The sequence below is a fragment of the Manis javanica genome, chromosome 3 (genome assembly GCF_040802235.1).
Source record: "Manis javanica isolate MJ-LG chromosome 3, MJ_LKY, whole genome shotgun sequence".
Taxonomy (NCBI): domain Eukaryota; kingdom Metazoa; phylum Chordata; class Mammalia; order Pholidota; family Manidae; genus Manis; species Manis javanica.
The window spans coordinates 165,801,789-165,824,215 of NC_133158.1; the positions used below are offsets into that span (position 1 = coordinate 165,801,789).

Genomic DNA, 22,427 nt, shown 5'->3' on the forward strand with positions numbered 1-22,427 from the left:
TGTTTTCCTAGGATACATTTTACTTTCAAAAGATATCTTCTCTATCTTTTCATGGTATTTCATATGGTAAATAAAGGTATAGGTATGCATATTTGGTTAGCTATTTGATCCAATCTCTATTTAAAAGTATATGTGTGTAAGAGAGATTTCTTGCGTTTTTTTCTCTTCTTTCTCAGATTATTCTTTTCTTCTCTAAATGATGCAAAAACAAGGAAGTCAGAGTTGAATTGAGTTTTAACCTTTTCACCTGTATTTTTCTTCCCTATTCACTGTATTCTGGGAAAAAAATGCCAAGTAAAGTAAATATGTTCCTTCCATACTTCTGGTGTTACCCAGTTTCATTCAGAATGCACCTTTTCCAGAAATGGGAGGTAAAATTGGTGCCAGCTGCTAAGTAGCAGCCGATTTCAAGATTGGATCAGGGCTGGTGGCAGTTGAGTGTGGTGGTTATAAGCATGTTGGAAACCATTAGGCTCTGGGGAACTAATACCAACCACATCCACAGAGACTTTATAACCCAGAATATATATATTTTTCAATTAGAGTATGGGATATATTATAACTTTGCAGGGACTACTTGTGATAACACAAATTTGGAGTTGGATTTGAGTTGGAATCCTAGCCCCACCATTCATTCACTGTCTCTGTTACTTAATATTTCTGGATCTCTACTTTTGTCCTTGGGAGCACTGAGATAAAGAACATGAGATAAAGAAAATGAAGTTCCTGGCATAGCAGTTAGCACGTAGAGAACATGGAACAGACATTAGAGATAACGGTGGTGACCGCTGGAGTCCTGCTCTTTGTGGTCTCCTTCCAGGTATCAGTGAGCCTGGGAAGATAAATTAATAATCTAGAAGGCTCCAGGGAAAATGTAAAATCAGCAAAAACTGTCTTTATATAAAGTTTTTCAATTTAGTTTTTATTTAGTCTTCATTTAGTTGTGTTATGAGAAAAATAAAATTCCATGCCTGTCTTGCCAATAGGTTTTAGCCCTGGGCAAGTTCACCATGGATTCAGTGTGACCAAAGAAATGACAGAAAAATGTTCTTGGGGTGAAAGGGTTATACCCAACGTTATATCCATGGTGGCAGGTCAATCACTAAAATCTCATCCACTCAGAGCAAGTCTGCATGCAGCAAGCCAGTCTCTGCCTCCAGGCCTCTTGGCCTGCACAGCCATCCTCTGGGCCTCTGTCCTCAGTGCTGCCACCATTCCAGCCTCTGCTCTGCTCTCCAGCAGCCTTGCAGCCATGCCACTGTGTTGCTCAGAGCATGTTTATAGAGTCACTACTTGTCTTCTCTGTGCTATACTGCCTTCCCTGTGCCCTTTATATAGAGTCAATAATGACATATTTCCCACACATGTGTAGTGAGCTAGCCAACCAGGGCCAGGTGAGAATTCTGGCCACAGGAACCTTCATTTTATCCATGATGCCTCAGTTTTCTCACTTATAAAATGAGGATAACTTAATAGGGTTGTCATGTATATTCAATGAGAAAACATTGTAAAGTACTTAGGATAGTGATGTACATAGGAGTACAATAATTCTTAGCTATGTTGTTATTACTATTTGTTATTATGATTAATATTATCATATTACTATTTTATATAGGCTATAGAAAAGCCAGAAAAGAATCCCTATTTCAATTTAAGTTTGTGATTTCATTTTTTTCAACCAACAGTTGGAACACTTGATTGGAAAAAATTCATGTGATAAATATTTAAAATGGGGACTATTCTGGAAAAACTGGAACATGTGGTTACTATAACTACAGTGTGTTACGTTTTTTTATTAAGGTATCACTGATATACAATATTACACTCAGGTTTTGCATGAACAACATTGTGGTTACTACATTCCACCCTATTATCAAGTCCCTACAACATACCCCATAATAGTCACTGTCCATCAGCATAGTAAGATGTTTATAGAGTCACTACTTGTCTTCTCTGTGCTATACTGCCTTCCCTGTGCCCTCCCATCTTATGTGTGCTAATCATAATACCCCTAATCCCTTCTCCCTCCCTTCCCACTGATCCTCCCCAACCCCTTTCCCTTTGGTAACTGTTAGTCCATTCTTGGCTTCTGTGAGTCTGCTGCTGTTTTGTTCCTTCAGTTTTGCTTTATTGTTATACTCCACACATGAGTGAAATCATTTGGTATTTGTCTTTCTCCACCTGGCTTATTTCACTGAGCATAATACCCTCTAATGCCATCCGTGTTGTTGCAAATGGGAGGATTTGTTTTCTTCTTATGGCTGAATAATATTCCATTGTGTATATGTACCACATCCTCTTTATCCATTCATCTACTGATGGACACTTAGTTGCTTCTATGTCTTTGCTATTATAAATGGTGCTGTGATAAACATGGGGTGCATATGTCTTTTTGAATCTGAGATCTTGTTTTCTTTGGGCAAATTCCTAAGAGTGGAATTCCTGGGTCAAATGGTATTTCTATTTTTAGTTTTTTGAGGAACCTCCGTACTGCTTTCCACAATGGTTGAACTAATTTACATTCCCACCAGCAGTGTAGGAGGGTTCCCCTTTGTCCACATCCTTGCCAACATTTGTTGTTGTTTGTCTTTTGGATGTTGGCCATCCTAACTGGTGTGAAGTGATATCTCATTGTGGTTTTAATTGGCATTTCTCTGATGATTAGCAATGTGGAGCATCTTTTCATGTGCCTGTCGGCCATCTGAATTTCTTTTTTGGAGAAGTGTCTGTTCAGATCCTCTACCCATTTTTTTGATCAGGTTGTTTGCTTTCTGGGTGTGGAGGCATGTGAGTTCTTTACATATTTTGGATGTTAACCCCTTGTTGGATATGTCATTTACAAAGATATTCTTCCATACTGTAGGATGCCTTTTTGTTCTGTTGATGGTGTCCTTTGCTGTACATAAGCTTTTTAGCTTGATGTTGTCCCACTTGTTCATTTTTGCTTTTGTTTCCCTTGCCCAAGGAGATGTGTTCAGGACAAAGTTGCTCATTTTTTTATTCAAGAGATTTTTGCCTATGTTTTCCTCTAAGAGTTTTATGGTTTCATGACTTACATTCAGGTCTTTGATCAATTTTGAGTTAATTTTTGTGTATGGAGTTAGACAGTAGTCTAGTTTCATTCTCTTACATATAGCTGTCCAGTTTTGCCAACACTAGCTGTTGAAGAGGCTGTCATTTCCCCATTGTATATCTATGGCTCCTTTATCATATATTAATTGGCCATATATGTGTGGGTTTATATCTGGACTCTCTATTCTGTTCCATTGATCTATGGCTCTGTTCTTGTGCCAGTACCAAATTGTCTTGATTACAGAGTGTGTATTTTTGATGACCAAAAAGCTTGTGCCCACCAAATGCAGCATCTTTTCTCTGTGAATTCTTCCTACCTGATGCCCTTACTTCCATTGCTTTCAAACTATTGTTCTTTTGATTATCAGTGGAACACTTTTGTTAAATAAAATCTTAGAAGATACCCTAATATGGAAGTGTTTGTGTGCTGGTTGAACTGGGGTTCTTGACTCTGAGCCCTGCTTACTTATCTTCTCCATGACACTATAGACTCTTGGAAACACAGTTTGAAAACCTTACTTCTCATTGGTAGACATATAACCAGTTAAGCAGATAATTTTTTTTATAATTATTATGTACTGGTTGGGCATTTCTAATATATACTCTGTACCGTTTTACATTTGGGAGATACTTTGGGAAAATACTTTAGTTTTTTCAGCAGTACATTTACATATCACATCTGAAGGTTGCTTACTTTTAGAGAAAGGTTGTTCCAGATAGTTTATTCTGATTATTTTCAGCTTCTTCTACAGAGGGTGATTTTTTCTTTTCTTTTTTTGGTGCCTTCTCTCCAAATCAGATTATACCACAGTTAGGGTTTACACTTCCTCATGAACTTAACTTGGCCAATATTCCCACTAATAAAGAGCTCATAGGAGTATTTGATTAATTTTTTTCTTATCTTTATTGTGGAATAATTTATGTAAAATAAATTTCATAAATTTAGAGTACATAATTTAGTTTTGGCAGTTGTATACTACTGTGTAATCTCTACTACGATTAAGGTTTCCATCATCTCAAAAAGACTTTTGCTTCCCCTTTACAGCCCATCCCTCCCTCTACCCATGGTTCCAGGCAATTAATAAATTGTTTTTCACTGCTATACGTTAGTTTGGACTTCATGTAATTGGAATCATACATTTGTCACTTCTTCTATTCAGAGTAATGTTTTGAGATTTATTAATGTTGAAGCCTTTCTTATGTTGAATTCTTTCCTTTTATTGTTGTAGAGTATTTTATTGCATAGATGTGCCACAATTTGTATATCAGTTCACCTGTCGATTGACCTTTGGGTTCCTTCTGGTTTGGGGCCATGTGGAAGAAGTTGCTATGAACATTTGTTTTCAAGTCTTTGTGTGAACATGTGTTTTATTTCTTGGGTAATGCCTATGAATGGAATAGCAGGTTATAAGACAGATGTGTGTTTACTTTTTTAAGAAATATTTTGTAAGTTCTTATACACTTAACTCCTCCTGTATATCTGGGCTCAGATAAGGATATTAAATCCACTAATCTCTCTAGGCGGAATGCAGAGATAAGTCCTTATCAACCCACCTACTTCCATGTTTAACTGCTTATTGATTCCTTTGGGTTCCTAAAATAATTTCAATGTTCTTTTTTCTTCACCTCTCTAGCCCTACTAATACTATTTTAGGATTTCTTGGGCAACTATTTTGTACCCAGTACTATGCTACACTGAGGGCCACACAAGACTATGTGTTAAAGGGGCAGCAAAATAGAGACCAGCTCTTGTTGCCTGGACAGAGCTGGAAGGACAACTCTAGATTATGCTGGGGGCAAAGCACCCAAGAACTCCTGAGGCTGCATTCCTTTTACTTGACTCACTTACTAGAGGAAGAGGAAGTATCCCACCTTTACTTGAGACTGAGCTGTAGTTATTTACTTATGTTTTAAGCTGGTGTGGCTGTTAAATGAAGAGGAAGTGTTACATGAAATCCCCAAAGCGGGAAGAGGTAGAGAAAACTTTCCTTTTTTAGTATCAAATACCTTTTCTTTTGACCAGCGTTTGCCAAGTGTGGTACGGGGACTAGTAGCACCAGATTCCCCTCAGAAAAATGTTAGAAATGCAGATTGTCAGGCCTCACTCTTGACCTACTGAATCTGAAACTCCGGGTGTGAGATCTGTGTTTTAACAAGCCCTCCAGGTGATTCTGATCTGCAATCAAATTTGACAGCCACTGGGCTAAGCTCATTCCAATAGTGCAGATGGTCATCTTTAGGCTTGAGGGCACGTCCAGAGTAACTGTGCTCAACAGGGATAAGATGCTGCAGCGCCCATCCACCTTCCTCCCTCGCCTCTACCAGCACCTGCAACTCCTTGGCCTTCTGTCCTTGGGAATCGCAGCCAAAACCTGGCAAGTGGATTAGCAGTTTGCTGGCCCGGGTGTTGGCCGAGCATGCGTAGTGGCGCAAGCACGGCCCCTAGGCGGGCACGGCGAGGTAGCGGCAGAGTCGACCTGCGGGTTTCTGGATCCCCAGCAGGAACTGCGGGCTCGAGGGCAAGACAGCTGCAGCAGGAACGGGGCGCAGCGGTGGTGTCCGAGAGAAAGGCTGGACCATAGGCACAAAACAAAGCCCTACTTAGCAAACGTGCAGCGGCTCGAGGTGAGTCTCTCTCGGTTTCCTTCGCTGGAAAGGCGGCTCCGTCGCCCGGCTGTGCAGTGCGACGCCCGCCGATACCGGCGCGCTCCTGCCCAGTCCCGGCAGCTTGTAGTGCGGTCAGGTGTTAAATCGTGTATTTATGCCGCTTATATGGAAGTCTGAGAACTGCACTATGATTCCGGGAGTGAGTTAGGCATTTGTTAACTTTTCTGTTTTTTATCTCTCGCTAACTTTGAGTGGCGGCTGGTGAGGCTTTCTGATCCAGCCTGTTTCGCTTGAATTCTGACTGGTTTATTTGCCTTTGGCCTTTTGATGCATAAGATCAGTAGGGCTGGGGTGAAATCACATATGTGGTTTCTGGTTTTGGTGCCTTTCCTGGAGCTAGGGGCCTTTGAATGCGGCATAAAAAATGTCAACTCCCCTCGAATTTGGGTGCCAAAAACTTTTCGCATTTCAGCTGCATTTTTTAAGTAGACTTTCTAAACTGTAAAACTTCCTCATTTACTTTCCTACATTACTGTTATTTCAGGCTTCATTTGGTACTATTAAAAGGAGGAGGTCTTCTAGATGACTAAGAGTTCTCAGTTTTCTCTCCTTTATTTATTCTGACACATTCCATTGCTCATACAGAGATCTCCTACCTGGGGCTGCGGTATTGGGTTCATCTGCATGGAGGCTGTAAGTCTGCTGCACAAATGTCTTGGATAGCCTGTGAGTCAAAAAACTTTAGGCCATGAAAAAGTTCACACACCGAACATTATTTAGGTAAAGTATTACATTTATGATGTGGGAAGCATAAACAGAATTAACAAGTTTAGGAAAAAGAAAATTTTAGTTCAGGAAGAGAAACCTGTATGAAAGCGAATACGGACACCTGCCTTTCCCTCCACCCACCACGATGAATGTTTTAATGGCAGAAATAATATACAGTTGGTTTAGTGTTGGACTGTAGAGCCTTTTGAGGTCAGTCAGTTCAGCTGCTTCAGATTACAAATGAGAAAACCGAGACCAATGAGGTTAAATGACTTGCTGTGGCCTCTGGAGCCCCTCCTTGGGGAGAGCTGGGCCTGGGACCCAGATTTTCTGATTTTCAGGGCTCTATTTACTATTCTCCTGCTGATGCGCTCTTCAGTTTGATTAGCCTATGAAACTTTCTTCTCTTCTATTTCCTTATACTATGTAATCTGGTTTAAGCAGAAAATTAGTTATTCCTGCTACTGAGCTTGCTAATGCCTTGCAGATTCCTTTCAAAAAGTGCCTTCTCACTCAAGCCCCACCTAACAATGTGCTGGTTTTGAAACTGCCTCTTTCCTTGCTTCGTCACAGTGAGCCCTAGACTCAAAATGCAGGGTTGCCTCCTTCCCTGTTGAAGTCCATGCTGCAAGGTGTAGCCCCGGGGTGACTTCCTAGAAGCCTTCCCTCATTACTGTGGTCAGAAAGCAATTCTCCCTCTTCTAAACCCTGTAGCATTTATTACTGTTGACTGTGCTGCCAGTATCCCGTACATCTTTAGTATCTAAGACTGTTGTATTTTAGCACATCCCAACTTTCCAGACCAGTATGTAAGCTCGTAGAGCGTAAAGCCTATGACTTAGACATCTCACCCAGCACAAAGCACAAAGTATGTTCTCAGCAACTGTTTGTGAGAGGGAAGAAGTGAAGTGTGGACAGTTTTATAGTTTGATGGGGTTGTTTCTATAATATGGGGGAAGGCCACTTTGAGCTGTAGCAAGACAGTGGCCAAGTCAAACCAACCTGATGGTATGATCTCATATGTTAATAAAAGATCAAGGATCTGTTAGGGGAATGCTGGGGCAAGGGGTAAAATCATAATAGGCCAGAGTTGCCCAAGACCTGGATTTAAGCAGGTAACTCTTAAGTACAGAGTGGAGAACACAGATTTAAGAAATGATGTAAAGGAAAAAGCATTTGGTGAAAAACTAGATGCAGAGAAGAGAAGACATGTTGAAAACTAGTTTCAGGTTTGGGGTGTTGGTAATGGCTTTTAATGCTCTTTTTTATCTTATTTATAAGTACCTCCAGTTGTGACATTACCTCTTTCTGTTTCTTAACACTTATTGATGTGGTTGTCTTATTTCCCATTCTAGATGATAAGCTCCTTAGGGGATGATCTTTAACCACTTTGCAGCATTAGACACTCAGTTTTTGCATGAATGAACAAGTAAATAAGTGTATTTTAGCATGGGAGAGGTGGACATTTAGTATCTAAGAGCTAGAAGAGAGCACTTTATCCAGACCATCCCCTCATCCTGTGGAGGAGCAACTGAGATATGCTTAACTAAGCTAGTTAGTGGTGTAGGCAGGGCCTCTGCTCAAGTTTCCTCACTACTGGCCCCTAACTTGTCTCGTTAACCCTAACTTTTTGGGATTATTGGCCTCAAGATTAATTTGAGTTGGTGGCAGGGCACTCCGGTTCGAGATATTCTGTGGATTGAAAGCTATCAGAGACCAACCTAGATGGTGGGATTTGATGGCCAATGGGACGATGTCTGTGTTGTTTGAAGGGATGAGACACAAAGGATGACTGGCCACATTTCAAGGCTGAGTCCAGAGTGAGGAGGGGTGAAGCTGCAGTCCTGGGAATCTGCACTCAGTGGAGCTGAAGAAGAGCCTGGAAAGGACACGGTGGCTTCTCTTGTCAGGGGCAGGAGGCTTAAAGAGGTGGTCCTGAAGTCCTTGGACTGGGAGTATATCTGGGAGAGACATTCTACATTACCAGGGGGTGGTGAGTGATGGCCATGGTATTTATGACCCAGGAACTTGGGGGTAATGATGAGGGAGAGAGATAGTATTGTGATCAGACTCTCTACCTGGAAAAACAGGACAGAAGGTACTACTTCTGAACTCAAAAATCCCATTTCAGGTGGTTTGCAATATTTGTTTACTTGGAACAGATATTGCAAATAGATGTTTTGCAAATCAAAACTCAGCCTTTCCATTGAATGGCACTGAGCATCGAGGGAGCTATGGGATCACTCATCCTCCCATGAGAATCACACTGTGGGTGATCATGGTCTGCAACTGGAGATTCTTGTTCTTATGAAAGAATCAAGAAGAGACAGAACTAGAGAGATGATTACTAGGGGAAAGGGAAAGGTTGACCAGGTATACAGGGATTACCTTTTTTTTTTTTTTTAAATCATGCCATTGGTCAAAATTGATTGAACAACCAAATGCAAAATCAGGTCGTAAGTTGAAGTTAATGTTTCATACACTTAAGAAATGCCCAAATATTAAACTCTGGAGTTATATACCACAATCCTATGTAAAATGGCTATATTATATAACTTTCTCAAAATAATAATAGTAATATTAGTATTATAGAATAATAATACTAGTAATATTAGTGTTATAGAATGTTTTCCATGGACCAGACTCTGTATTGAATACTTTACAAGCAATGTGATTGAGTCTTTGCTAACCTTCATGTGAGATTGGTTCAATTACTATTCCATTTTAAAGATGAGAAAACTGAGACTTAAAAAAATCACATTCTGAGGCCACACAGTTGAAAATAGCTGGGCTGAGCTTTGATCCCTGCCTGACTTCATGCACTGAGAGCTCAAATAACTTAATCAAATATCTTAACAAAATGCAAAGTGGTAACTCTAACAGATGCTTAGAATTACCACAGATTTTAGCTAGTGAAACTCCCAACATTCTATGAGCCAGAATTTAATCGAGTAAATGACAGTGATCAATCTTTCTGGTTTTTCTTTTTTCTTTTAAAAGGATTCCACTTAGTCTTTATCTTTTTTATACCCATGAAACATCCCTGGAGTCAGAGCCAGCAGCCCTTTCTCTGGGCACTATTTCTGTTCTGTTCCAACTCTCATTTGGGGGTAGAGCTGGGTGATGGAGGTAAGTGGGTAGTGATTCAGGAGATTCTTCTGGAGTTGTGGGTGGAAAACTTACCCCATGTATGAGCCTAAGGACTCTTGGGCAACCAGGTTTGTAAGAATTTTTAACCATGGGGTGGCAGGATCCACTGCTGGAACCTCCTAGAATATCTGTGTTTCTTGACCATTACCCAGATCTCAGGTCTTTGAGCTGTGTTCAAAACCCCCAGGGAGAATCCAGATCTGAGTTCATTCTCCTGGGATCTCAAGATGGGGGAGTTCTGAAGTCAGTGTGGACTTAACTGCAGTTGGAGGTGGGTGTAAATACCTCAGGGAAGGCCTCAGATCAGGGACAAGTAATTTAGGCAGTACTGGCAGGCCTTGGATTTGACCAGCCAAGCTGGCTAGGAGAAAATGCCCCCCTCCACCTTCTTTGCTGAACCTAATTACTCTTAAGAGAGCCTCAAAATGGCATCTTACTGAGAGCATTCTTCCCCTTCCTGTGCTGTCTGGGTCCTTGTTCCATTTCCTGCCTCTGCTTCACTTTCTTCTGTGCTAGTTCTGTGCTTTCCTGGGGCCTGGGCTCTGGAAATGAAAGAAAAGGCCACCTGCTTCTGGCTTCCACCCATTTCAACCCATCTCAGTGTCTAAGAACTCTTCACGTCACCCAGCAATTTCCAGAGATCCAAATCTGCATTTTCTTCTAGATGATGATGAAAATCACAGAAAGAAAAAGAGGCCTTGTGCTGCATTACAGGTTTATTGGTTATAAAATGGTTATGCAGTTTTGATTGCTGGAAATTTTGCTGACATACAAAATCACAAGATGTGAAACTGTGTCAACTTTGATCATCTTATTTCTTTTCAGTAACAGTGAAAGTGCCTATTTTTTTGGGGGTGGGGTGGGAAACATGTAGCATGGCTTCTGTAAAAGCAAGTTGCTTTTTAGTAATACTGCAAACATAGAAGGGATGAGAGTCAGAGTGACAAATAGAGTTTTTCTCTTATTTAGAACACTTGTTTCATCAGAAAGTATTTTATTTTTTAGAGTTACAGATAGTTGTTCATGAAGTCCAGTTGTGATGGGACTTTAAACTTTACAATAAACCAAATTTTTATGATTGACTCTTTTGAGTAGTTCAGAGCTATGAAAGTATAAGAATATTTGAATGATAATTCAATTCACTGCATACAGATTTGCCTCCTTCAAAAAATCCTAGTGAACCACAAAGAAAACATGAGAAACTTTTACTTTAGTAAAGTAGATGGATGTCTTAGTAAAGTGGAAGAAGGTTTGGGTGGGTGGCGGGGTGCTTCTTCATGATAAAAAGCAGGTTTTTAGGAATGGCTGACAAAATAAACTCAAAATATTAGAGGAAACCAGATTTGCTTTATTATTGAGAAACTCAATAAATAGTTTAAAGTTCTAGTCCCAGAAAATAATACATTTTTAATAAAAAATGATGAAAGCCCCTTCAATATGTTGGAGAACCAAAAAGTGAGATTTTGGTAGCATTTTCAAAATAGAATTTGGATTCAGTTTGAATTTAAAGCATTGATAAATGGGAGTAAAAAAATCAGTCAAGTTAATTAGTCCTTGGACCAAGGTCTACTTGTTTAAACTCCACCCACCCCAACCCCCCTGAATTCCCATGTAGGGCCCTCTGTACTCCATGAATAAAAGAGTAAACCTATTCCCATAGATGGCCATTGTAAGATTCAAAAATGATACATGACAATCTGTGACCTAAAACTGAATCTAATCAAGCAATGCGAATGCCTTGTATAAAAAGTACCAGCTGTATTCACACATTGTTCCCATAGCTGGTGCTCAGAATCTAGATTGAATTGTTCAAATAAAAACACGTTCAGAATTGACTCATTACAGTGAATGATCAAAGGCATGAGTAAAGTTCTTGTCTCACTTCACTTTGTCATCTTAAATGCCATCTTTTATGGCTATAATATAGGTTTCTATATTTTGGTCCTTGATATGTACTCTGCAATGCAAACTTGAATTTTGAAGCTTGATAAATGAGTTTCTGCTTAGGGTTCTAATGCCTTTCATCAATAATTTGGTGGTAATACAGTATCAAGTTAGTGCATAAGTGAACTTTTAGCTCGGTATCAAGTTAGTATTTATAACCTTTGAGAACAAACCAAAATTTCTCAAAGACTCCTGAATTCCTTCCCCTGAGGGCTCTCTCAGCTTCTGTCCTGGTGAAGTCTCCCTTTTCCTTCCTTTCTTCTCAAGTTTAAGGTTCATTGGAATATTCGTTTAGCCCAGTGGGTATTTCCAAGAGGGGCCCAGTTCTGGCAGAGTTTGTATTTCTGGGTCAGAGAGGTGCCGGCCATGAAACATGGCTCATAAAAACTCAATGAGGTATTTTAGTGAAAGTTGTCATGCAAGGGAATTAATTTTGGAAAAACAACAATAATAACAATTTGCTCAGTCTTTTTCCTTATCCTAAGACAGCCCAAGTTAAACCCAAGATCACCATCAGTGATAAAAGGTTATCTGAGAATCTCTGAATGTTTAGTGGTCAATCAGAATGAGCTCCTTAGGGTAGTTTAAAGATAGATATCTGAAATCAGCTGGCCTATGATCAGGGCCATGGATGGGAAGTCAAAGTCTGATTCTGTTTCTGACCTGATGAGAAGGGAGACCTTCTCTTCAGCTACAGGTTTAATGATTAAACAAATCAGTGAATGTGAAAGCAATTAGTAAGCTATAAGGTAAAGAGGTAAGGTATTTATTGGTAGTTGTAATTTTTTGACCTCCCTGCCTTTCCTTGATAAGTAGCCAGGGACAGGCTCCCAGTGCTACAGTGAACACCAGGAGGAAAGGCCTAAAGGAGAGCAGTTAGTTCTGTTCAGGGGGTTCAGGAAGGTGTCAAAGACTTGTGAGCTAAGGCTTGGAAGGAAAGCATGAGTTCAATCTACAGAGAATAGACAGAGGAAAAAGCTTTCCACGTGAAACGGACAGCATGACCAAGGGCACGAGACAGGAAAGAACTGGCCTGCTCTGGAAACTGCAGTTACTTTAATGTGCTTTAAAACGTGAGAATGCATAAGAATCACCTGGAGAGCTTGTTAAAAAGTAATATATCCTGAGTCCCAACTCCAGAGTTTCTCATTCTTTAGGTCTAGGGTGGGACTAGAGAATTTCATTTCAACAAGTTGCAAAGTGATGCTGAGGCTGATGCTCTGGGAACCACACTCACAGAACCACTGGGCTAGAGTGTAGGGTGTGTGAGTGTGGATATAATGAGAGTTCCTGTGGCCAGGATTCTCACCTGGCCCTGGTTGGCTGGCTCACTGCACACCTGTGGGCAATACATTGTTATTGACTCTATACAAAGAGCCCTGCCAGTGCTCTGGGTGACATGGTGGCACGGCTGCAGGAGAGCAGAGCAGAGGCTGGAGTGGTGGCAGTGCCGAGGACAGAGGCCCAGAGGCAGAGACAGGCTTGCTGCACGCAGACTCGCTCTGAGTGGATGGGATTTTAGTGATTGACCTGCTACCATGGGAATAAAGTTGGGTACAACCCTTTCACCCCAAGAATGTTCTACTGTCATTTCTTTGGACACACTGACTCCATAGTGAACTTGTTTGGGGCTGAAACCCATTGGTAAGACAGTGAGATAGATGAGCTAGAAAGAGATTGTTTTCTTTTGAAATTGTCATATCTTCACAAAATTAATGTTTCAGGTATTTTTTGTTTTGTTTTGTTTTTAGTCTCATTTACCAAATGATTTCTGCCCTCTGAAAGTACCTTACCCGCTCCTCCCACACCCCACAAGAAACCAGCCCTTTTCTTGTATTTCATATTTTTAAATAATTCTGTTCACCCAGTATGGCCATTTCACTCATGGAAAGCTGAGTGACTGACATTAGCTAGATGATGTTGGGAGCTGGCCCAAAACAAGCATGGATGACTAATATACTCAAGGGGTATGTATTGGGATTTTATTTGGATAATCTGGCTACAATGGTAAATGTCATTCAACAAGTACTTTTGAAACAGCTGACAAGCTCTGACCTAAGGAAGCAGGATGTGTACAGTTGCAGAAAGTTCCTTCCCTGCCCTCAGAAAACATGCCGTCTTATATAGGAGGATTAAGATGTATGAATTCATGGCTCTAGCCCAGGGCAGCTGGTGCTAAGTGCTGTAAGAATGATAGAAACCAAATGTGGCAGGACTGCGAGAGTGGAAGGTTCACTTTCTGTTGTAACAATCAGGGCAGGCAAGGCAGAGTTGAGGGCATGACAATTTATGCTGCCTTCTGATAAGCCATCTGATGTGAGGGAGCATTTGTCTACATAAATAAAGTAATGGAGGAGAGAGCATCTGAATTCGACATGGAAGGATGGACAGATGCTTACCAGGTAGAAAGTGGTCAGTTGGGGAGAAGTAACAAGAGGCATTCCAGACAGAGGGGCAACTGAACCTCAGAGTGGAGGTGCCGCAGGGAAGTGCAGATTCAGCCAGCGTGAGTGTCCTGCTTCATTTTGGGGAGTTCAGGGAGATGAGACTGGAAGGGCATTTAGGGAAAATTGTGGAGCATTTTGGGCATGAGGTTACAGGACTTGGACTTTTTCTGTAGGCAGTGTTGAGGCGTAGGCTTATTTTGCCTTACTCTGCCAGTTCCCTCCTAAGCCCAGAGCACATCCGAAGAGGAGAAACCCCATTTCTTACAGTGCACTGATATTACAGTGAAATTCATATTCTCTTCATAATCGCTTGGAAAAACACCTTAAAAAGCTTTTCTGGCTCTGATTTTAATATGTGTATTTCAGTCATCTGACATACATGTCTTTCAAAAATAGGTAAAATTTAAAGGACAACCAATTTCAATTTCTGAGAGACAAATTATAAAAATGAGACAGAAATAAATCACTAAGTCTGGTGATTATAGTACTTGTTCTGTGTTTTTCTGGGAAGATGAGGGAATTCAAAAGTTAAGGCTAAGGATACAAATACGGTGTCCTAAATATATACTCTCAAGCTGACTTCAAGTGCTGAAAGATTCCAACAGTAGGGGTGAGTGAATGGCAATGTGATGTCTCTTCAGAATTGCTTTAGCTGCACAGTTGGGAGATGTCCACTCGTTTAGTACTAGTTCAGAAAAGCTTGTCTCTGTGTATGAGAAGGCACTAAGGCCTGGGTGGTCTCTTGAATGTGTGTGTCTCCTAGAAAGTACTCTAGGAGTGTGGAGAACTACAGTGTGGTGAGAAAAGCAAAAGGTGAATTTGTACGAAGTTGCCACCCCGGTGCTGCTGCTTGCCAGCCGACTAATAAAAGAGGCAGCTTAGTGGGTGAGGCAGAGCTGAGTGACTCCCCTTTGCCCAAGATCCGCAGCCGAGGGGCTCAGTGGGTGGGGGAATTTCCAAACCATTCAGCCAGTCTTAACCTTGGTTTTTGTTGTGATGTGATGTTCTTGATGTTTTGTTGTTCTTTTTGAATGTGGATTAAATAAGACAACATAGGTACATTGAAAGATACTGTGCATATTTTAGATCAAAATCTTCTAATACTAAGATTTATTCTAAATTCTTGGGGCCGCAGATATGGCCATGTAGAGTGTGAGCTTCTTGCAGGCAGAATTGTGTCTTTTTCACTTTGTATCCCCATTGCCTGATGCATAGTAGGCACTCGAATGAAAGATAAAAAGGAATGAATGAATGAATAAATCTATACCCGCCCTCATACCCAATATTTTTTAGCTTCTACTTGGCTTACCTTAGAGCCAGTGTGCTTTATTTTCACACTACTAACCTCAGATCTGTGTTTTACTGACAGTAAATCTTGAGAGATACTCCAACCTTATCCAAGAGACAGCTGCAAAGCTTGAATTCAGAATATCAGGATCTTTGTAGATTCATATGCATTCTAAACTAATTCCAGAAATGAATGAAATAATATGTAGTAATAATGTTTTACAGTATATAATGCTTGTATGTAAAACTAATTTCACTTCTAAAACTCTCACATATAAATTGAAGTTATATTCCTGTCAAAGTAGTTTGTTTTAAGGGAAGTCAGATTAGAAGTGAATAGAGTAGATTATAGAGATGCTTAAAGAAATGTATATTAACATACTAAGCTGTTAGAGGCTTAGATACCTGTTTTTCTGCTTTTAAATAAAACAAGAACCAAAAATTACTGTATTCTACCTTAGGTTTTACACTGTCTCTGATATTAACAGTAATAGAGTTCTTGCTTCATGAAATTAGACTTGATATGAAAAATTCATCTTTCATTTTGAACAAAGTAGTTTGATTTTTAAAATTATATTTCCTGTTAATATACATCTGGAATGTATTGGAATAAAAAAATAAACCTTATAAATTTTTATTGAGTTATATTCTACTTAAGTGATATGTATTGTTCTGTGGGACACTAAACTTCAATTAGTATTACATTTCTCATAGGACTAGGACAGTGAATAACAAGAGAACTGAAAAAATTGTCATTTTCTAGTAATTTAGGGGAAAGGACTGCATTCTGAGGTAGTGTACTAAAAGGGTACTCATTTTCGAAGCTTAATTTATTAAATATCTGGGAATATTCTTTTGCATGCTATTTCACATCTCAGGCACACTTTAGAAAGGCCTGATGTTATATGTGTTGCTCATTTGATCTAAAAAGGCTCATTAAACCTTGTGTGCACAGATTCATTCTTTTATGCTTTCACTTTAAGCAAATTTTGCTTGAATAGAACTAAATGGCATTCCATCAGTGTTCTTGGTGCACATGATACTTTTTATAATACCAGCTTTATTGAGGTAAATTCATCTACCATACAATTCACTCATTTAAAGTACAAGTCAGTTTTAAAATATTTTCATCACCCCAAATCCACTAGCAGTCTCTCCACATTTCCAACCACCCCCCACCTACCCTCTGCCTAGGCAACATCAAATCTACTTTCTGTCTATAGATCTGCATATTCTTGAAATTTGGTATAACTGGAATCATACAATTATGGCCTTTTGTGTCTGGTTTATTTCACTTATGATAACGTTTTGAAGGTTCATCCAGGTTGTAGCATCAATACCTCACTCTTTATGGCTGAATAGTCCATTGTGTGGACCACATTTTATCCATTTTTCAATTGATGGACATTTGAATTGTTTCTACTTCTTGGAGATTAGGCATAATGCTTCTATGAACATTTGTGAACAAGGTTTTTTTGGGGGGAGGGGCATGTGATTTCATTTGAGCATATACCTCGAAGTGGAATTGCTGGGTCATACAGTAATTTAATGTGTAACTTTGAGGAGCTCCCAGACTATTTTCGAAAATGACTGCACCATTTTACATTCCCACCAGTAATATTTGAATGTTCAAGTTTTCTAACATTCTCATCAGCACTTGGAATTACTTGTCTTATTGATTATGGCCATCTTGGCATGAAATGGTATCTCATTATGGCGGCATCTTTTTTTTTTTTAAACTAATGAACTTTATTTTTTAGAACAGTTTTAGATGGACAGAGAAATTAAGCAGTTAGTACATAGCTCCCATGTGCCCCACACTGACACAGTTTATTATTAACATCTTACAGTGGTATGGTACACTTGTTATAATTTTTGAATACTGTTACATTATTATTAATTAAAGTCAATAGTTTATTCATATTTCCTTAGTTTTTACCCAAAATCCTTTTACTGTTCCAGGATCCTGTCTAGGATACCATCTTACATTTGGTTGACTTGCCTCTTGAGGCTCATATTGGCTGTGACAGTTTCTTAGACTTCCCTTGTGTTTTGATGACCTTTAAGGTTTTCAGAAGTGGTCCAGTCCATTACAGGGTGCCCCTCTGTTAGAATTTGAGTGTTTTCTTCTTTTCTTTTCTTTTTTTATGATTAGGCTGCGTTGACATTGGTTTCTACTATTGAAAAAAAAATGAGAGCAATTTACTTGGAGTATAAAAATACATGATCAGAATTAGAAATCAGCAGAAGTGTGGTAAATAGGAAATTTTTAGGAATTAAAAACATCAGTTGCCTGTGGAAAATGAGCAGAAATTTAACTTAAGATCTTTTTTTCCCAGTAAGGCTTTGATCACACCGGAAGATGCTTAGACTAGTAGAATTTTTGTGACTGGCATCTAAGGGCAAAGCCAAAGGTATATTTTTCACTACTTTAAATCTATCTGAGAATGTCACTTTGCTTATAATAAAAAATAAAGTTAGTAGAGATTCAGGTTGACTTGAATGAAGGATCCCACAGTTCAAGGCAGTAAGGGTCCAACATATTGTGAGTATTTCCACCTACATCTGTTCCAGTAATCCCCATGGGTACCTGCAAGGGAGGCAGGGAGCGGAGGCTCGGAGAGGCTGTGTCATTGGGCCTGGCTCGCATAGCTTTCAGTAGTTGAGCTGAGATTTGAACCCAGGCCTGTGGAAGTTTATACCCTGCTGTTCTCCAGGCCAGGCCCCAGAGTTTCCACTGGTTTTAAATCAGGAATGTATCGAAGGACACAGGCTTGAGTCTTTATCTTACTGGATATTTTTACTGCCAGCTGGAGGAGATAACATCTTTCTGTGTTTAAAGGCCCCACCGAAATCAGTCTGTCCAATTAACAGCCTACTTGGTGGCTGCTAACAAAGATGAACTGAGCCAGGTTTGCCCAGGGCACTACACCATCTTGTCTGTCTGTAGAGAACTAACACCAGTGCTGTATGTATGTCCTGAAATGGAAGCCCAAAGGTCATGAAGCAGGAAAGGTGCCCTACAGGAGAACAATATATTCCACTGAGGTTTGTCAATGGTTATGTTGTGCAAGGCACATTGCTCAATGTATGTCTCAGAAAGTTTTATGGATAAATGAGTGACATAGAAGATTTGGTTTTAAATATATATCTTTGGATAGGAGTAGGTATGCTAATGATCTGTGAATGCACTTGAAATGAAATAATAAAATTGCACAATGCCTGTCTGAGGAAGGTTTGGGAAATTTTCCTACTTAATTCAGCTTATCCTTGTATATGGTCCAAATTACTTGATCACAGACTGATACAAGGTTTCTTTCTGCTCAGTTTCCATGAGTCAAGGTAGAGTAGGCTATGTTGCAGTAACAAATTAACCTTGAAATATCCATTGACTTCTTGTTAACATAAATGTCAGTGTGCATATGCTTTTCTCCAGGGAAGCTATTCTGTATGCAGTGACTCAGATCCAGGCTGCTGTGATTTTTGTGATTTTTCTGTTTTAACATGGGACTTCCAAATTATCTCAGCAGGATAAGGGGAGCTAGAGGATCACATGCTGGCTCCAAATTACTGTGATGTATAGTGACATAGATCATTTCTACTCACAGCCCGTCGGCTAGAACTGATCCCATGACCTTTCTGGAAGTGAGCTGGTAGCCCACGGCTATTCAGTGAACCATAAATGTCTTTTCCTCACCTCTTAGAGCAAGAGAACTGGTTAGTTTGCGAACAAAACAAAACTCCAGTAAAGATACAAAAGTGAACTGAAATATTTAGTGATAATTACCTGATAATAAATTACTAGTGAGTTTTGCCATTAACTAATGAAATTTGCAATAATTCAGGTATGGCTGATTCAGCAACTTGATCTGCATTTATGGATATCAAGGCTACATCTTCTAAGGGCCAGTAAAGTTTATGTCTTTTACATCATAATTCTTCGGTTGATGGTACTTACTGAGGTATTCTTCTAAGTGTTTTACATAAATTAAATTAATTCAAAATGAAGACTGTGATTTCATCTAGATGGGAAATATTCTCCAGGTCCATCAACTTCCCATGTTTGAAAGGCTAACTAGATTAGACCAATCACCATGCTGACAGCTGTCCTCTAGACAGAAGATTGTCATTATACCCTTGTATAAATGAGGCTCCCTAGTTGAAGGTTGCACTCTGAATGTTGTTTACCTAGTGCAGAATATAGTGAGACCTACTATTTACTGTGATATGGATTCATACTTCTATATGCAATTTAAGATCTTGCAGACTTTTTAGCAGCCCTATCTAAAAATAAGTTTGTGGTGAACTAAAGCCATAGGATATTTTTTTCCTGCATACGTATGTTTCTTCCAAACTGACTCTGTTGTAATGCCTTTTTTTTTTCTTAAAATAGACTGCTAGTAAATGCAGAACTCCTCTGTTAGATTGTCCTCATGATCTTCCCTTGTCCCATTCTCTTCAGGGTAGCCTAAAATTCCACCATTAGAATCGCAAGGTAACAAAGACCCTAGCTGGGCTGCACAAACCGGAGTAGTCCTCTCTTGTTCTCTGCTGAGAAAGGCTCTCTGTTGTTTGAGAACAACTATGCTTAGCACATATGAGGAGCCCCACCTCAGGCTTTTTATGCTGATACCATATTAATTCATCAAATATTTACTAAACACTGTTTGGGTCAGGCACTGAGCTAGGCCCCAGCAGTCTCCACCCTCATAGAAATGATAGTGTAGATTAAGGGTTGGCAAACTTTTTCTGTAAAGGGCCAGATAATAAATATTTTAGGCATTGTGGGCCATATGGTCTCTGTCTCAACTACTAACTGCTCTTGTAGCAGGAAAGCAGGCACAGACAGTATGTTCACAAATGAGCATGGCTGAGTTCTAATGAACTTTATTTGTGGGCACTAAAATTTTAATTTCTTACAATTTTCACATATTTTTAAACTATGATGCTTTTGATTATTTTTCAATAGTTCATGTAAAAACTGTTCTTAGGTCATAAGTTTTGGGCAAGTAGGCAGTAGGCCAGAGTTTATTGACCCCTGGGCTAGAACCAGCTCTATATGGTTTTATTCTCACACACAGATTGTGGACTGCCTTAATGATTATTTAAATTTTTCAAATTCAGTGCTTAAACTTAATTAACCTCATCCAGGACTTTATTCAGTAAACAGCTCTCCTGTCAGTTATTGGTGAGTGTTATTTCTGCAAATTGAAATTTAGCTATCTACATAATACAGAAGTATGCACACACATATATTACTTTTATGTATATGTATATACACATATACATAATATATAAGTTCATACACATATATTACTTCTGAGGACCACTAATTTTATGAAAATCACAAATCACCACTATTTAAAGTAATAGCTAATATCTGTTAGGCACTTAACTATATGTCGGGCACTTTACTTAGTTAGCCCTTTGCTGTTTAATCCTTTCCAAAGCTATGAAGTTGGTAATATTATCATCTTCATTTTTGGCTATGAAAACCAAGACCCACAATGAATCACCCAAGGTAATGTAGTTACTAATTACAGTCTATATTCATTTCCAAGAATTCTAACTCCAGAGCCAGGGCTCCTAATGATGTATTCTGCCTTCCTAGGTACTGAAATACCTGCATTAATTAGATATATTGTGTTTTTTTAAAATTACAATGTAAGAAAACAGAAGTTGTGAATAAGATTAATAAAGTATTTTTCCCAAGAAGCAAGTATGTAATTGAAAAAGGAAACATTTAGGAAGCAAGAGTTCTAATAGTTTTCACTGATTTAATTCTAACTTGTTTCTGTCTGTGAGCAAATATGTCCAACTCAGACTCTAACTCCGGATAAACAGCTGAGCTCTTTCTCTTTTCTAAACAAACTGAATTATCAGTGAGATTCAGGGCAAGGCTAGATTGACAACACCTCAAGTCTGCTCAAAAGTCATAATACAGATATTCGGTATATAGGCTTTACAAAATATGTGAAAATACTCTGCAATCTGCAAATCATCTTCCAGAGGGACCTTTGTTACAGTCCATTCTGGTGGGCCTCTCCATGATAGATACAGTTAGCGGGACTTTCATTGTTCTTCCAGCTGGATCAGTAGAAAAGGTGAGCTCTCAAGCGAATATAACCTGTGAGAGATGCCTGGTGGGGTGTTCAAAATTTCCCGATTTACTTTTGAAACTGTTTTATGTTGAACCAAAAGGAAAAGGACTACAGAATTCATTCTTGCCATGGAAAGTCTCTAAGAAGAAAAGAAAAGTAAGATGTGATACATTTTATTTTCTCATTTAAGTGCCGACTTTGGAAGGAGAGAAGTGAGGAAGAGGAGGAAGAATTTTGAAAATCAAATATTTACCTTGACACTAATCTAATCTTACCGACAAAGGCCAAGAATTCAAAAGGTACCCAAACTTGTGCCCCTCTGGGGTAAGTCTGGATGTGACACTGCAGTCATTTGATTGTGGCATAGTGGGACTTTCAACCAGTTCATTGTGCATGCAAATAACAGATGATTAAAGACAAGGAAAGATGTTTGTGTGGTTTTATTGCAGTGATCGTTTCCTAACTAATAGTTCTCTTAAGTTTTTCAATTGTCTAGCTTATTGCTAAATGAAAAGGGCTGTCTTTCCAGAAAATAAACTTTTATTTGCTTTATCTATAATGTAAGTGTGCCACAAAATTCTATATTTGGTAACTTCTGATTATGAAATTTTTATCTTATAACAATACAGGATATGGCTACTTTTTATTTTATGAGTTATAGCCTATTTATTTTGAGTCTCTTTATCTTCTCTCTCCTCACCATCCACAAGGCTGGGCCACTTTGGGATAAGCACTTGTCCATTTGTTCATGATTCCTACAAGTATGGCTTCCTGACTGAGTGGAAGCAACCACTAGTTGGGGAGAAAAAAAGAACATATTTTTCTTTCTCTCAACTGCACAATACTGTAGTTAGAGTTCAGGGATAGCTCAGGAAATTAACAATGGCAAGTGGTAGAGTTTGTGCTTAACTACTCTTTGTTCGTGTATGCTTCATGGGAGGAAGGCTGTGGGAAGAGGAGCATGGCCGGCAATCATCAGGATGGTGACAAATTTGTTTGCACTTTGTGTAAAGGGAATGGCTGTCGCTGGCCTAACCCAGGGTTACCATGT

The 22,427-nt window shown here is 39.3% G+C and overlaps 1 protein-coding gene across 3 annotated transcripts in view; it reads left to right on the plus strand.

Moving 5' to 3' along the window:
• The first annotated feature begins 5,505 nt into the window (after positions 1–5,505).
• Positions 5,506–22,427, plus strand: part of PLS1 (plastin 1) — a 115,991-nt gene continuing 99,069 nt past the window's right edge. For 2 of the 3 annotated variants that reach the window (XM_017658456.3, XM_036996430.2), the window contains exon 1: positions 5,506–5,697. The gene's annotated coding sequence lies outside the window, so the exon portion shown is untranslated. Of the gene's footprint in view, positions 5,698–21,566; positions 21,676–22,427 lie in introns of all 3 variants that reach the window. The other variant, XM_017658459.3, reaches the window with a different exon arrangement.